The sequence below is a fragment of the Paramisgurnus dabryanus genome, chromosome 1, assembly GCF_030506205.2.
Source record: "Paramisgurnus dabryanus chromosome 1, PD_genome_1.1, whole genome shotgun sequence".
Taxonomy (NCBI): domain Eukaryota; kingdom Metazoa; phylum Chordata; class Actinopteri; order Cypriniformes; family Cobitidae; genus Paramisgurnus; species Paramisgurnus dabryanus.
Window position 1 is genome coordinate 52,105,476 of NC_133337.1, and position 14,234 is coordinate 52,119,709.

Consider the following 14,234-nt stretch of genomic DNA (forward strand, 5'->3'; position numbering starts at 1 on the left):
ATTTTAAAGGGATAGTTCGGCCAAAAATGATATTAAACCCATGATTTACTCACCCCCAAGCTGTCCGAGTTGCATATGTCAGACAAACACATTTTTCCGGATATTTTAGAAAATGTTTTAGATCTTTCAGTTGATTAAATGTAATGTTACGGGGTCCACGACCTTCAAGTCCAAAAAAAGTGCATCCATCCTTCACAAAATAAATCCAAACGGCTCCAGGATGATAAACAAAGGTCTTCTGAGGGTAATCCGCACGGTGTTGTTGTAGAAATATCCATATTTAAAACTTTATAAACGTAAATAACTACCTTCCGGTAGCGCCGCCATCTTAGAGAGTATTAGCATAGTGTACGCACTTTTCTAAGTGACGTATGACAAATTTGGAGGGCGGGGGCACAGAGCAGCAGCAGAGTAGCCTCCGTAGGCTGCGTAAGCTCTCATCCTGAATGCGGACGCGACTAAGATGGCGGCGCTACCGGAATGTAGTTATTTACGTTAACAAAGTTTTAAATATGGACAGTTCTACAACACCACTGCACGGATTACCCTCAGAAGACCTTTGTTTATCATCCTGGAGCCGTTTGGATTTATTTTGTGAAGGATGGATGCACTTTTTTTGGACTTGAAGGTCGTGGACCCCGTAACATTACATTTAATCAACTGAAAGATCTAAAACTTTTTCTAAAATATCCGAAAATGTGTTTGTCTGAAAAACGATGGACATATGCAACTCGGACAGCTTGGGGGTGAGTAAATCATGGGTTTAATATAATTTTTGGCCGAACTATCCCTTTAAACTCTGTGTATGTTTTGATAATCATTCTGAATCTGATCTTTAAAAAATCCTTCACAAAAATGCAATTATTTCAGCTTTTTGCTAAAAATATTTATAAATGCATATTTAAGAGTTTATAAGCACAGAAAAAATATATTGGATGACATTTTTTTCTCTCGTTTTGTTTGTTTGTTTATTGTATGTTTAAAAACAGAGGATCTGTTCTTTTATTAGATATATTTGTATATTTATATATTTTTAGAAGAAAATTTTCCTGGAAGGCATTTTGTGAAGCTTTTGTGAAAATCACAAAAAATGTTGGCGGGCAACTTTTCAAAAAATGGCTGGCAGGGAATGAGTTAAAAGAAAACATGGTGAGGGTTTTGCATCTGGACTCTTCAATTCATATATCATATCATATCATATCTTATCATATCATATATCAATGACACATATAAAAATTTACCCTGGGACATTGAGTTTATTAACTTGATTCAATCTTGATGTGCTGCTCTTGTTCATAATGCACTTCACCAAACCTCATATCCCCTGTTCTCCCTGACACATAAAGGTACACAACTGCAGAAAGAATAAACCTTTGGAAGAGTGTGAACGTTTCCCAGCAGCAGAGTATCATTACATACACAGGAATAATCATCTCACGCATTCCCGCCAATGCTACCATGATTATACACACAACCTGACTAACTTCTTCCTAACAAATGCCTAATGGATAGCAGGAAGGAGAGATCCTTTTATCTGAAGCGACTTGCAGTGCATAAAGTACATTTATCATACACATGTATTTCTAGAGAACTCAAACCTTGAATATTCCACCAAATGTTTTTGAAAAGTTGTCTTTAAAGGTCACGTTCTTCCCAATTCCATTTTTAAAACCCTAGTTAGTGTGTAATGTTGCTATTATAGCATAAATAATACCTGTAAAATGATAAAGCTCAAAGTTCACTGTCAGGCGATATATTTTCTTTAATAGAAATCCTCTTTTAAAGCCTAAAGCGAACGGCCGGTTTTGACCAGGGGGGCAGGGTTTCATATTTTATTGAAGCAGCCCTGGGCACCGCCATTAGCTAGCGGACCCCCACCTGCTCTTAGCATTCCATTGACTCCCATTCATTTTGGCGTCACTTTGACAGTGAATAACTTTACATCTGAGGCGTTTAAAGACTCAATTTGTGCATCAATTATTTCTAAAGAAACACGAAAATGTATAAAAGGCTCCATTACCTTGTATCTTACGTTAAGGCACAGTAGAAGCAGTTTTAGTAAAACTATGCTAACGATTGCGTCATAACCACGCGACTCTCTGTCGCACAGTAGAGAAATTACCGTATGGACAGGAGGAGAAGCGCATGTAGAACATAGCGTACTGGCGTTAAACATTAAAATAAATAAATACTATGCAAAATGACAAAGTAATTAATCAGAATACTAAATATACTTAATACAAAATGGACTCCTGTTCACGCTCGCCGTTTCTGCAAGATTCGGTGGGTGATTCAGATTTCTCTTGGCACAGCTACTAGAAGACTTACACTTGTCAGTCAGGTTGCTCACGTCACCAAGCTCAGTTTGAGTCTGCGCAGTACGCTCGACCCCCCGGAAGTGTGAGCTTCTAATTGGCTTCACTTGTCTCCGTTGAATCCAACGGGGTCGCTGTGTCCATTTCTTTTACTGTCTATGGTTTTGACTACAGCCCTCTACTTCCTGCTTTAATGACGTCAGTAAAATGTTTTTTTGACTAAACTCCGCCCACATTAATACATCAGTCACCAGCTTTGGCTCAAACGGCTCTGCTAAGCTAAGCTGCTGTCGAATCACAACACACTAAACAAACTACACAATCAGAACTCATTATGTATTTCTGAAGGAGGGACTTCATAGAACAAGGAAGACATCAGCCCATTTTTAGGACAACAGCGCTATACAGATAAGTAAATTGTGTGAAAAATACTGTGTTTTTTTTACACGTGAAACATGAACACGTTATATTGCCCACTATAAACACAATCAAATCTTCAAAAACACAGAAAGAACGGGAGCTTTAAGTTGAAAACAAAGGAAAGATTCCTTAAAAATAATAGTATCCAAAATCAATTGTTTATCACAAAAAAAGATGTGTTAGCTGTCGGATGAAATTGGAAAAGATTTAAATGAAGTCCAAGAACATTCAAGTCTTTGGAGGTCTGTATGCCCAAAGCAGGGTAATTCCTAATCCCATTTAGGCCACTGCAGAATTAATTAGGTTAAATACAGAAACATCATAATGGCTGGGAGAAGGTGAGAACAGTTAAAGGGAAAGACGGTAAGCTATTTTAGGTGAAAGAAATGAGAACTTATTTTTAGCCACGGTTATGTTCATAAAAAGAAAGAAAAACACCACGGACCGCTTAGCAGGATGAAAGGTGAAGAGTTCAAAGGTGAGATCTGGTGTTTATGTTAGAAGAAGGGTTACACTCCGGCCACCAAATCTGTGTGTGTAGGTCTGTTTTTGTTGCAAGTTAAAGAATGTGTTTGTTGGAATAAAATTTGTGTGCATGTGTGCATTTACACACCTCAACCGTGTGTTAAAGGGGCCAGATGTTGGGTTAATAGGTTGGGAATTTACCTGATAGACTGTTCATAGTGTCATCTTTATTGCAGACTACAACTGGAATATTCCTTGTATTCAAAACTTGACTTTCATGAAATTACACACTGGGTTGTTGGGTGAAACCTATGGTTGGATCAAATCAAACCCAAACATTAGGTTTAAATTAACCTATGTTGGGCTTTTCAACTAATGGTTTGGGCAAATATTGACATTTTCTAGGTTAATCTAAAGAGATGAAAATTCTGTCATTTACTCATCCTCAAGTTGTTACAAATCTGTATACATTTCTTTCAATTTGCTGAACACAAGGGAAGATATTAGTAATCAAGTACAAAACAGGAGCACCAAAGACTTCCATAGTTGGAAAGAAAAATACTATGGAAGTCAATGATGCTCAAGCAAACATTGCCAAAATATCTTCCTTTGTGTTCAGCAGAAGAAAAAATTTTTTTATACAGGTTTATAACAATTTGAGTGTGAGTAAATGATGACAAAATTTTCATTTTTGGGTAAACTACCCCTATAAACCAACATTTGGGTTTGTCCATATTTTACCAAACCTTGGGTTAAAAACCACCCATTTAAGTGTGCATGTATGGCATGGGATTTGCAAAAACACAAGGTACAAAAGCTTTTACCTGGGCGGTAGCCTTTAAAAAAAGTACACATTTGTACCTAAAGGGTGCAGTCTAGGAAAGGATGTGTTCATTTTTAACACACTGTTTTGTGTTATGTTATTTTAACACATTATGTGTTGATTTTGTGTTTAAATAAATAAAAGTGAAAACACAAGATGTGTTAAAACAACACAAGATGTGTTGTTCCAATAATAACACAGAGATGTTGTCACAGAAAATGTGTTGTTTTAACACAACCGTTTTAAGAGTGTTCATATTAGTACCTCAAAGGTACATATCTGCACCTAAACGGTATATAGTAGGACCTTTTTCAAGGGTACCATCCCAGTGCTTTTGTACCTTTTTGTGTACACATTGTTTTTGTAAAGTGATGTCTATACTTACTCTGTGTCTGTGATTTCACAGGGCTGGGACGATAGTCTTGGGTTTTCATGTCTGACACGGTGTCGCTGAAGATCCTGAAAGGACAAAAACAAATGCAGTGAGCCGAACTGAATCCCAACTGTGTAATTAAAACAATAGATGCCGTAAATTACGGTCTTTAAATGTGTCTGCCTGCGTTCAGCGATGTCCTTCCCCCTTCTCCCACTATCTCGATCAAAACCAGAGGACATTCCAGATGTCACATAGACTCAGATTAGAGTCAAGTCAAAGGCAGAAAAACAACAGGAGGGACAGGATAAAGAGGGAGGGTGAGAGAGTTAACGGAGAAGGAGGGGGATAGAATAAAACAAGCCAGGTGAGATGGGAACGAACCATGGGATGAGGATGGGGGTGGGAATCATTTGGCCTGTACATGAAGGCCCTCATCTGTGGCAATGAGATAGCGGCCTTGGATTGAGTGTGTGTGTAACAAGGCGAATATATTTTAGGGAGGGGTTAAGTCCAGTACCCTGTAGGTCTGAAGGGAGATGAAAGGGAGGGATCTGCGGGAGATAAGAGAGGTGGACACACACGACGGTTCTGGCTGGAACATCCGTATCCGGCGGCCATGAGCTCCTACTGCCATACACACACACACACACACACACACACACACACACACACACACACACACACACATACACGTACTTAACTCATCTGTCATATCGGTGAGTTCATACAAACTTCCCATTCACCAAACACATTACAGATTTGTCGTACCGCGTTTTCGTTTATATAATCAAGACCGTGTTGGCAAATTCTCCCTGTTGTTCTGGGCAAGCTGTGAAGTCGTTAACACGTGTGAAAATAAACAAAATCAGGAAATAATGAAGAGACAATAAACTGCACATGCTAAAACATCTTAGCCAAATTTCTTGCAGAATTCAAAACAAAATATTCAGTCTGTTTGATATAAAAACAGAGATTGTTATTTGGAAAATTTACACAAAGGAAGTATTATTTGATCATGTTTAGCTTCTTTTCCACTGTAAATGTTTCAACAGAAGTGTTAGACATTAAAATTAGGTTTTAGTTGCATGTAATTATGTCTAATTAAAGGAAAACACATCCATTTTTCAATAATTTACTATGTTCTTACCTCAACTAGGCAAATTAATACATACCTATCTTTATTCAATGCGTGCACTTAATCTTTGTACAGCGCATCGTGAATGGGTTAGCATTTAGCCTAGCCCCATTCATTCCTTAGGATCCAAACAGGGATGAATTTAGAAGCCACCAAACACTTCCATGTTTCCCAAGAGCACTTAGTTTGCAGCACCTCGACCTTGGGCGCAGTAATATTGACGGAAGTTTGAGCGAGAGGGGGAGTAGTCAGGAGTGATGATGTTACTGCACGGCGAGGTCCAAGTGCTGCAAACTAAGTGCTCATCCGCCATACAATATAGTTCTCATTTTTTATCCTCCACGTTTTATTTTGTGCCACCATACTTACTTGTGTAACTACTCATGTAACAGTCTTTAAATAGGGAAAACATGGAAGTGTTTGGTGGCTTCTAAATGTATCCCTGTTTGGATCCTAAGGAATGAATGGGGCTAGGCTAAATGCTAACACATTCATGACACGCTGTAGAAAGATTAAGTGCACGCATTGAAAAAAGATAGGTATGTATTAATAAGGCTAAGTTGAGGAAAGAACATTGTATGATATTGAAAAACGGTGGTGTTTTCCTTTAACCATTTCAACAAAAAAGGGACGTTATGGCTGATTTTTACTTCTGCGTCGGACCTACGCCAGGAATAGCCTGACACACAGTTTTCCAAAAATTTAACAATCCATCAATACTAGTGCTGTGATTGGTCTCCTAGAATCCCTCTCTCGGGTCAAAAAACAAAATCTCCATCGCATTTCCTCATACATATAAGATCAAGGACCAAGTTGAGGATGATGCTTCTTCAACAATGTACTCAAACAAGCAACAAGCTGGTGCTTCTTTGGCTTTCGCCTTAGGTGAAAAATAATTCTATTAAAAATATACTTTAAAAGTGTACGAAGTATATTTTCTACATTTTGTACTGTTTTCGTCAAATCCAAGTATAGTAAAGTGTATTCAATTATGTATTAACTTAAACTTAACATCTATTTGACTACACAAGTGTAAATAGTATACTAAAATGGAACAACTACACTGAAAAAAATTATTCATTGAATTTAATAAATTTTTTAAGGTAAGTGGTTGCAATCAATTTATTTAAAGGAATAGTCTACTCTTTTGCCATATTAAACTATGTTATTACCTCAACCTAGATGAATTAATACATACCTATCTTTTTTCAATGCGTGCACTGTACAGCACGTTATGAATGTGTTAGCATTTAGCCTAGCCCCATTCATTCCTATGGTAACAAAAAAAAGTTTTATTTTGTGGCACCATACTTACTAGTATAACTCCTCATGTAACAGTCTTTAAATAGGGAAAACACGGAAGTGTTTGGTGGCTTCCCTGTTTGGTACCATAGGAATGAATGGGTCTAGGCTAAATGCTAACACATTCACGACGCGCTGTACAGTGCACGAATTGAAAAAAGATAGATATGTATTAATTCGTCTAAGTTGAGGTAATAACATAGTTTAATATGGCAAAAGGGTAGACTATTCCCTTAAGCTACATTTAAACAAAAGTTTTATATTTTATTTTACTTTACTAGTCTTTTTTGTTTAAATGTAGCTTAAATAAATTGATTGCAACCACTTACCTTAAAAAATTTATTAAATTCAATGAATAATTTTTTTCAGTGTAAAATACACCACTGAAAATCAAGTTTCATGAGCAATTAAGCAAACTTACATTATAACAATTGTATTGTATCGCCATTTCATGTAAAATTCTAAATGCAAATTCTAGTTGTGTTTAAGTACATTTTGTGCATACACCAGAAGTATACTTTTAAAAAGTACATATTAAATACTCTTTAAATAAAGCACAACAAGCAGAAGCATAATTGTTTTATACTTCATGTACTTCAATCATATTTCTAATATACTAAAGCATACTACTTTTTTTAACTGGTTATGGGTTACACCAGTAACATGCCTGTGGCCACTGTCTATTAGCAACTTGCATGCATACACTGTTAGATGTCGCTGTAGATTTAGCAGTACATTACTGTAAAAATCCACAGTACTATACTGTATGTATACATTACAGTACAGTACTGCAGTTCATAATGCATTCTGGGTAAATTTGTTTGAGCGGGAAAATTTTACAGTATATTTTGGTCTTGATGTAACCTTGCTGTAGCCATTGCTGTAATGTGCCAGGTGTACTTGCAATAATCAGAGAAAGTGCGCCAGAGTCAAATCACACAGAGGGAGAGAGAGCACAACTCCTGGCTGCAGCTGAAGGAGGACGATTGATTTCTGGCAGTTCGGTAAGTTTGAAATATTTCTGTTTCATGAAAACTTAATTTTTAGTTTAAGAATGTTGTCAATAGTTTGTCACAATATTGTTTTAAACGTGCAATGAGAGAGAAAAACGGTCGCCAACAAAGTTTCAATCTCCCCCAGAAAGTAAGCTTACACACAGATGTCTACCGCTGCTTTAACTCGCTTTACACCTTTTTTAATGAATATAGGGTTGTTTTAACTAAATTATGAGGGTTTTGGTGAGTTTATATTGTGATGAAAGTGTGGTGACAATGAAACTATTTTTAACGAAATGGACAAAGACAACCCGCCAGCGCGGTCTTGCGGTCCCAGCATAACGGTCGTTTATCTCGGCGTTTCATCCGTTCAGTTAGCGTCAGAGAAAAGTATTAAGTTCGACTGTTTGGTAAGGCTGTGGTTGTAAACAGACAGGACTTGACACGCCGTACACAGCATACTGTAGTACCGAACTCCTCCACAGAAGTGAAAACAAGAAACCTCATATTTAACTGGATACATGCATCGAACTCATCGCAGCTTTAACTTCGACCAAATATCATTCAGACCATCTTAATATCAGATGAACGAAAGGGATTGCCGCGCGTATTGTTGTTGTTATTATATTACGGTATATCCGCAAAAGCAGAGAATATCTTCTCTTAAGCGTTTTACACTCCCAGTAAGTTGTCCAATACATTTTTATGGCATATTGTTTCCACCACTTCAGATGCATTACATGCAGTATATATAAGTTTCCAAAACACATCAAATCAATGCACGAAAAGAGAATGGGCTCCGCATTTACGTACCTTTGTCTTCTCGTCTCTGTCATCTGATCCTTCATCTCTGGATGTAAAATAGTCCATTATAACATCGTGTAGGAAACTGGCATCACCAGGATTGCTCAGATTTAGGCGATCATGTTTATCTTTAAAGTGAGCAGCTAGCTACTAACTTGTTAAAAAACTTTGCGTGAAATAGCGTGTTACACCGCAGCCGGTCCGGGTAAAACATTAAAGGGACAGTCTTTTTACCTTGTCACTATAAATCGCTATTTTCTGCACTAAACGAGACATTTTCAGAGATTTTCTGTAGACAAGATGTTATAATTAAAAAAAGACTTATTTAGATATTTAGATATAATATATGTAATATAACAACTAGGGCTGTCAAAATGGCTGAACAAGTACATTCGAAATTCGTCCTTGAAAAATAAAAAAATTCGAATTATATTCGAATTATAAAGACCTACTTTATCTTGGAGAAAATACTCCTAAAATCCCACAAGAGGGCGCAGCACAAAGCCCCAATGATATAAACAAATCATGCACAGCATATTTTTTGTTAAAACTAATGTTATAAACACTAATAAATTAAACATAATTTCATAAATTCATATGCAAAGGAACAAAAGTGCACATAGAAATCTGGAAGTGCAAAATGCAAAATGTACATATTATTTTATGTACCATACATTAATTAAATTTAAAAAAAATGTACAGAGCCTCAGTCAATACAGAACACAACGGTGTCTTAATGAAATCAAAATTAACCAGTATATTTGTGCACCTGTAAATGTACAAAACGAATGCCATACATAGACAATGCATATTAACTTCTTACACCCTGAAGCTATTTTGGGGATTTTCGCTTGGATTTGGCCTACCCAATTTCAAAAGCATCCCATACCCACATGCAGAGGTTTACATACAAAAGTTTGGTATCATTTTGCAGGTAACCCTTTGAAATTACATAAAACACTGTTGAAAGTGCTCAACATGGTTGTATGTGATATCAGTCCTCTAATAAACACAAAAATAAATAGGCGCTTTTTGATGTTTTTTTCTAAAGTTTTTATTTGAAAGTATATAACTCTGGCCCTGGGTATCTCAGGTCCCTGCAGAGAGTTTTGTTTGATTCCAGCAATTGTCAGCTTACAGAGGAAAAAGGAATTTTTTCTCTATCATAATCTATGCAAAAGTTATTTTACTCCAACTGATGGGAGGAATAATACCCTTTTTGTATACAATTTCTGCCTAAAAACATTTGAAGTGCTCCCATAACCACATACAGTGGAATAAATGCAATTTCTTTATATCATTTTAAAGAAAACCCTTTGAAGTTACATAAAAAGCTGCGGTTTGTGACAAATATTGTTATTTATGTTGTTTTTCATATGATAAAACACAAAATTTTCTTTTTTATGTTGTAAACACTGTCTTTGATAGTGTATAACTCTGGTTCTGGGTGCTCTAGCAGACTGCAGACAGTTCTGGTTGTTAGCAGCAGCAGACAGTAAACACCCAAAAAAAGAATGAACTCTTTAGCATGTCGCATTCAAAAGTTATTCTCATTTTACTAAAGGGTGTGAAAATACATTTTTCATATAAATATTAATTTTTTGTTTTGCACATATAATAAATAGCAAGGGATTAATTATGCACACAACCAAAGAAAATGCTGTGAATGGACTCATTGTTTAGAGTAGGACCTAAAATAAAAGATGGTGTATCATTTGTGGCAATATGTGAAATCTGAGGCAGTCCACACTCAAGTTTCACATATGTTTACAAAAGACCATTTTTTACCTTATTTTTCATTCGATGATTGTTGGATATGTGTTGATAATAGATCAAAAATAACACTGTAGCCTTATTCCTGAGAATGAGAGCTTTCATTTGATATAAGACTTGCCCATGTTTGTCATTTTTGAAAAATATGAAATATGTAAATATTAAATGATATAATAAAATATTGGGGGGGTGATAGTGTAAATTAAGTGTAAATAACTTTCTTACAGTAAAAGATGTGTCAAAGTGATGCATATCTGCAGAAAGTAGAGACTCTAAGCTTTCAAACAGTATCTCATATGTGTTACTGGGGTCAATGACGGAGCATCAAAGATTAAAAGAATCTTTTATATTAAGTCAAAATACGAAATTCTGGACCCGGGACAGGGTCCTCAGGGTTGAAGAGGTTAATATAGGGCATTTTATATAATATATAAGTAGATAAATTTACGTGTTTCTAATAAAGTATAAAAACGAATGAATCTTTATTTAAGCCAAAATAAGTGGGAAAGATCATTAGTCATTTAAATTTTGTCAAGCTTAAACGCTATTCACAACAACTTATATTATATTTTGTTGGTTCCTTGGTTGAAAATATGTAGAAATATATGCGAGTAATAAAGTACAGAACAGAAATGTTTAACTTACGCGCAGAGCGAAGCCGTTAATAAAGCAGAATCTCCGTAATTAATAGAGGACGTGCTGAAACAGTCGAGTTGGCAGATGATCATCATGTTTATATCATCATGTAGATAATGTTGATGAAAAACTTGCATATCAAATTTCCAGGTGAAAGTCAAGTTTCCAGTCAGTTATTAAAATAAAGCCAACGCGGCGTTACATTGCAACTCTCTCATATGCGGTGTGGACTCTGTAGATGCACATATGGTTTTAATGTTGCTGAACAAGCAGCTGTATTATGGCACTTTCGTGTTGATCAGTTATTTTAAACTTTAAAACTGCATTTAGAAGCAGACGACACTAATTCTGTCATCTCAGTTAGTTTCACTTTGCGGTTGAATTCCAGTTGATGCTCCAAAAACCAAAGAAGCATCACACAGCCCTTTTAATATGTATTCTGTCCGACTCGTAATCCCCACTGTCTTTTCTTGCTATTTTTCAAATGAATAACGCTGGCAATTGCTTCGCATAGTTGGCTGAGCCGCTAACGCTCTGTATAACAATCCGCGTCAGTTACGTCATCATCACGTTGCGTGAGCTTCCTGACACAGGTAAAATTCGAATGCAAAGTTTTACGTTCGAATATGCATATTTTTTTTACATTCGACGAATATTCGAAATTCGAATTAAAATTTGACAGCCCTAATAACAACTAATATATATATATATATATATATATATATATATATATATATATATATATATATATATATATATATATATATATATATATATATTTGTTTTACAACTGACTAAACACTTACAGTAATGTTTTATTTGTTAGCATAGCATGATATTAGATTTAAACACTTAATAAATTTTTAAATCAATCACTTTGTCTCTGCACAATGAACATTATCAAATATTATTAATGTTGTAAAATATATTGTTCATTGTTAGTTCATATTAGCTAAGGCATTACCAAATGTTAAGGAATAAACTCTTATAGTAAAGTGTTACTAAATTTTCTTTTACCATTTCCTTCACAATGTCTATTTATTTCTATGGCTAACAGATTTTGTAACATTTGTCTTTTTTACAGTCTTACCATTGCTTGTAAACTGGATTGGGTAAGATGGATCATCTTTAAAGGCACCAGGCAAGTACATGATGTACAGTTACAAGTCATGTATTTTTTCGACTGCAATATTAAATGCTTTCACGTCACATGCAAAATTACACAGGAATGTGGCTGACTTTTTATTTGTAGTTTACATGAGTGTCATTGCACTTTTCAGGAGTTAAGGCAGATGTGGAGGCACAACGGGTGATACCAGACACACACCAAGCACATTATGTTCGGTAAGTTTGCACTTTACCACTACAGTTTCTTTAAATACCCATGTATACACTCATTCACTCATTCACACACAACACTGTAACACGACCATACACAACATGTACACAATTGTCTTAGTTTGCCATGTAGAAATATACAAACAGAAATATTCAGACTTTGTTTATAAGAAATTTAATTTAATAATTGTATTTATTTAGCAGAGGTGTCCCTGGACTTTATTGACAAAAGATTTTGTTTTCAGAATAAAAAGTTGTGTCCAAATCAGTAACAATTGTACTTTCTGTTCAGGACATTCAATCATGACAGGATCCATGTGGATGCTGTCCATTGAGGAAAGAGTTTGTTCAGCGGTAAGTGAATCTTCTGTATTTTAGTGAAATTAGGTGTGGAACAGTAGAATAAGAGCAAAAGGTTTCAGAATAGGAGTAAATTCAAGGCTGAGTTTAATTTTTTAAGAATCTTTTTCTATCTTATATTTGTTGACTTAATGTTTATGATATTTCTAACAGGTTTCTGGATAGAATTAATTCCAAAGATGGGAAAAAGTGCACATCCAGACAAGGAGCAAGCAAAAAGACAAGGAACTTGGTGCAGAGAAAAGCTGTGGCCATTAACCCCCATGTGAACAGCTTCATGCAGTCCCTGATTGAGTTCGAATGGACGACTTCAAAGTAAAGGCCACTGTGGTCTGTCTGCCACAGTTTAATGCATTTATTTTTAGTGTTAAATGAAATTTAAGTAGAATATTTAAAACTATGGGCCAGTGTTCTTTTTACCACAGTGAAATGTTACCTTTTAGTCGATGATGGACTTTAAACTGAAAACTTCAAACTATGGAACAGTGTTCTATTTGCCAGAGTTAAATATGTTACAGCAGGGGTCTCCAAACTTGTTTATACTTGTTGATTTTATTTTATGTTACTTGATTATATGTTTATTATTGTTTAAAATCTTGTTTTAAATATGTTTGTTTCAATTAAATGTTTTTTTAAATAAAATTTTGATACATACATTGCTTGGATTGCCTTTTAATTCATTATGTTTTAATTTAGCATTTTTACCATATTAATAACTATAGATTTAAACCTAAATCTCTAGCTATTTTATATAATATTATTGTATTAACTGCAATAAGTAATAAATAGTATTTATGGGTCAATATAGACATTACAATAAATTACTGTAAAAATAGACTACTGTAATAAAATATTGTAAAATTACAGTACAGTACTGCTTTGTAACTATACAGTACTAGTTTGTGTACTGTAAAATGGTATTACAGTACAGTACTGTAAAACCAAAATACAGTAACTTACTGGCAACCGTGCTGCCAGTACCGTACTGTAAAAATACAGGGAAATCGTTAACAGTGTAGGTGCCAATCTGTGGGACCCACCAAAATGTCTAAGCACCCACAGAAAAATGGCAGACATATTTAATTAATTTCAATCACTAAACACTTTTGAAATTTGGGTGCTTCTTGAATTGGCGGATCTCGCGAGTTGTAATATCTACAATGCATTGATGAATAAGCGGAATAAAGAGTGCTTCACATTTCGCGTTTAAAACCTTTCTTTTTAAAGTGCTTAGGCGGTCCTGTAGCGTCTGCCGTTGCTAAGCAACCCAAGTGTTGCGTGATGTTATTCCGAGCACCCACCAGAAAAAAAAATGGTGCCTATGCTTGCATGTGTAACATCCATGCCAAACGACACAGAAGTAAAAACAAAGATCTAGAGGCTACACCATAGATCATCATATGGAGAGATATAAATCAGCCTTAACATGCATAAAAAGGACACTAGCAAAAAAGTGTTTCAAATATGTCCACAGTTAATATGACAAACTACA

At 35.4% G+C, this 14,234-nt stretch overlaps 2 long non-coding RNA genes across 5 annotated transcripts in view; one reads left to right on the plus strand and one right to left on the minus strand.

Annotated features, from left to right (window-relative positions):
- Positions 1-1,807: 1,807 nt before the first annotated feature.
- Positions 1,808-14,234, minus strand: part of LOC135720598 (uncharacterized) — a 68,940-nt gene continuing 56,513 nt past the window's right edge. Inside the window, exons 3-4 of the long non-coding RNA XR_010521307.2 lie at positions 4,409-4,482; positions 1,808-3,509 (exon numbers count right to left, since the gene is read on the minus strand). This is a non-coding gene — a long non-coding RNA (uncharacterized lncRNA). The remainder of the gene's footprint in view (positions 3,510-4,408; positions 4,483-14,234) is intronic.
- Positions 7,540-13,396, plus strand: LOC135720243 (uncharacterized). 4 transcript variants are annotated; one of them, XR_012337960.1, is made up of 5 exons: positions 7,540-7,840; positions 12,129-12,185; positions 12,325-12,388; positions 12,675-12,736; positions 12,896-13,396. It is a non-coding gene; the product is annotated as an uncharacterized lncRNA (long non-coding RNA). The 4 variants fall into 4 exon arrangements; XR_012337959.1 differs by having other exon boundaries at positions 12,129-12,388; XR_010521243.1 differs by lacking the exon at positions 7,540-7,840 and having other exon boundaries at positions 11,851-12,185.